The sequence below is a fragment of the Rhagoletis pomonella genome, unplaced genomic scaffold, assembly GCF_013731165.1.
Source record: "Rhagoletis pomonella isolate Grant_MI unplaced genomic scaffold, Rhpom_1.0 Rhpom_scaffold_00004, whole genome shotgun sequence".
In the NCBI taxonomy this organism is placed as follows: domain Eukaryota; kingdom Metazoa; phylum Arthropoda; class Insecta; order Diptera; family Tephritidae; genus Rhagoletis; species Rhagoletis pomonella.
The window spans coordinates 73,803,406-73,807,202 of record NW_023458558.1 but is presented as its reverse complement, the minus strand read 5'-3'; positions in this window follow the sequence as shown (position 1 = coordinate 73,807,202).

Below are 3,797 nucleotides of genomic sequence, written 5' to 3'. Positions count from 1 at the left end.
CCAATAATAATGTCAGCCTTGAAATCCAACGGAGAATCACTCTTGCCAACAAGTGCTACTTTGGGCTGAGTAGGCAATTGAGAAGTAAAGTCCTCTCTCGTCGTACAAAGATCACACTCTATAAGTCACTCATCGTGCCTGTGCTGGTGTATGGTGCGGAAGCATGGACAATGAAAGCATCTGATGAGGCGGCTCTTGGAGTTTTCGAGAGAAAGATTCTGCGAAAGATTTACGGACCTTTACGCGTTGGTGATGGCGAATATCGCAGACGATTTAACGATGAGCTGTATGAGCTTTACAACGATGTAGACATAGTGCAGCGAATTAAAATTCAGCGGCTCCGCTGGCTTGGCCATGTCGTTCGGATGGACAGAAACGCTCCTGCTCTGAAAATATTCAACGCGGGCCGCGATGCTGGGAACAGAGGAAGAGGAAGGCCTCCTCTGCGTTGGAAAGACCAGGTGGAGAAGGACTTGGCTTCACTTGGCATTTTCAATTGGCGTCAGTTAGCACAGAAGAGAAATGACTGGCGTGCTGTTTTGGACTCGGCCAAAATCGCTGAGGCGGTTACAGCGCCAAATAAGAAGAAGAAGAAGTTGTGGCTTTATAATAGTCTTCACAATACTTATCTTCTGGGGTAATGACTTTCATCCGGGGGAGTTTTTCTAACTCCCAAAATCTTCTTAATTGAGAATTGAGGTATTCGTTTGAAATATCTTCAACTTGAGTTGTGAATACCGATATTTTTTCTTTTACTTGGCCGCTCAATATCCATCCAAAGATGGTATTTTGGGCTAACAAGGTATTTGAAATTTTTTCAATGCCTTCTAGCATTATTTGGGGGATTAGGTCGCTGCCTAATAGGATATCAACTTGCGCGGGGGTGTGGCAGTTGGGATCCGCTAATTTGAGGTGGGCAAATTTTTGGCGATCCCATTTACTTTATAGCTTGGAAGCATATTTGTAAGTTGCGGCAGAACTATGGCGTCTGCCTCTATTCTTACATCCGCATTGGGGGAAATCAGGGTTAGTGAGCAGATTTTATTAGAGTTTTGTATTTTTGTATTTTTGTATTATTATTGTATTGTATTCCCGAAATTTCAAAGTTGGAGTTTGTGGTTGGGAGTTTTAGCCGGTTTTGTACTTTTGATGAGATAAACGATCTTTGTGAGCCTTGATCGATTAGAGCTCTAAGCTTGAACAATTCTCCTCGATGTTTAATCGAGACAATCGCGGTTGGCAGTGAAATTTTGCTTTCATTTTCGGAATGAAGCGCTTGTATATTTGCAGTTTTCGAACAGCATGGTTTCTCGGTTTCGTTTTCGAGATTTTCGGGGTGTTTGGGTCTAGCTGTTGCAACTAGCCCTGTGGCTCTTTGCGAGTTAGAGCTATTTTGGTGGGTAAAATTATTAATGTGGAGCGTCGAGTGATGCCTCTTTTGGCAGTATACACAATGGAATTTACTTTCACAGTCTTTTTGCATGTGAGAGTGTGAGAAGCAATTTGTGCAAAGTCTATTATTTCTAACGACATTATATCGTTCGGTTGTTGTAAGTTTTTTAAACTTCTCGCAAGATCTTAATGCGTGACAAAATTCGCATGACATACGTTTGTTTTGTTCTGCGATGAACGATTGAGTTCTGTTGAAACTTCGATAATGTAAATTATTGTTACTAGCTTGGGGTCTATTGTAGCTTCTATTGAGGTCGAGCTGTGTATTTTTCGGCTTTGATATTTTTCTATCTACCCTTTCTGCGATTTCGAATTGGGTAGTGAGGAAGTCTGTTGTTGCCACGTTCATTTTTTTCGGGATGAGAGCGATTGCTCCCCTAAGAGTAACGATTTTTCTGGTAAAGTTGCAGCGCATACGTTTACCAGAATAGGGTCCCAACTATCAGTGGGAATGTTTTGTGTCGCGAGAATCGACAAACAGTTTGATACAGTGGACTGTAATTTCATGAATTCTTCGCTTGTTTCCTTTTGAATTTTTGGCAAGTTCATTAAAATCGTTATTTGGTTGTCGACCAATACTCTTTCATTCTCATATCGTGATTTTAATGCTTCCCAAGCCAGATTAAAATTATCGTCACTAAGAGCGAATTGTTTTACTATAGCGCCTGCTTGACCTTTTGTTTTGTATCTGAGGTGATACAGTTTTTGCGCTTGAGATAACTTTGGATGGTTTATGTATACGGCTGTAAACATGTCCCGGAAGGACGGCCATTGTTCATAACCTCCATGAAATACTTCTGTATCACATGCTGGTACTTTAAGATGTATGCCTGAACTTGCTTCTTGGATTTGTATTTGGGGCAGCTCTACTCTCAGAGGTGGAGTAGGTGCATTTAATGGCTTTATTAATTTTAGTTGATCGGACATCATAGCCTTTGTTTCTTCGTATTGGTCTAAGCAATTTTCATATTTGGCGTAAGCCGAGGATTTAAAATTTTCAGGTAGATCTGAATCCTCAGTTTCAATTATGGCGTCATAAGCCGATTGGAGACGTGTCCAAAAATTATCGAGACTGTGGGTTTTTACTTCCAGTACTGATTCTGAATTGTCTTGGATAGGGGCTGCGGAAAACCTAGTGCAGTATCTTATTAGACTGTCACTTTCCGCAATAAATTTTGCGGCCGAAAAGTCTTTGGTATTTTTTTGCTTCGTATCCTGTTTTGAGCCTGTAGCTTCTGCAGGGGTGCTTTGATGCTTATCTTCGTCAACCATTTTCGGTATATCTAGCAATTGAGGTGTTTTTGGTTCTTTGATGGGAGACTTGTTCGTTTGCATTTAAATGTGAACTCGAGAATTTATAAAATTGTTTTTTTTTTTCTATGTATTTTAATACCCGCGAATGATGGATAAATATGAGTGCCCGTATAGTCGATCGGATTTTGACTTACTTTTCTTTTATAGTAACACAATGTATCCGCAATACTCTCTTTCGAGTTTTATTATTTACGTGCGTATGTATTATTATTTTTTTTTTCGTAATATAAATTTTAATAAATTCGATGGGTTGGTTTTTTTTTAATTAAAAATTGCTCATTAAATTATCGCAATTTAAGTCTTTAACTTGAGGGATTTTATTTTTCCGCGCTTCTTAATATTTTTCCTTTACGTGCGCCGTACAAGGTATATGCACTACTGGGTTAGTAGGTATGTATGTGAGTATATTAATGTTAGCACGCAATGCTACCATATCGTCGCCTCAGAAAACGGATGACGAATGTGCAAAATCACGATTTTGGGATTTTGATGCAGATTTACTAAGTTGGACATGCTCTTTCGATTTCTGCAATCCATTTTTTTATATCTCCATTAGTTTTTGAGATATTTCGTGCGCATTTTGTCGTATGTTACATAATATTAATGATTGGGTATGCCTTTTGTTGTATGTGCTGAAAATGCGTCACATACGACAAATTCCCATACAAACGTACCTTTTTTTTAATCATAAAACGTTTGTCGTATGTGGCACATACGACAAATTCCCATACAAATGTAATCCTTTTTTAATCATAAAACATTTGTCGTATGTATCGCAAAACTTTGAACTTACGACAATTGGATGGTCCTCTACTATAACGATACAATTAAAATTGAAAATTAAACTAAGTAGCTAATTTTAAAATTTTAAATTTTTAAATTTTAGCTTGCACTGAGTCTCCAATGAAATGAAAGAGATAAAAATGTACAAAAGACTGAATTTAAGTATTGTTTTTTGTTTTTATATAAAGAAAACGTATGTTCGTAACATATTTACAGCATAAGAGATGTACAGATTTTTTTTATTAAAT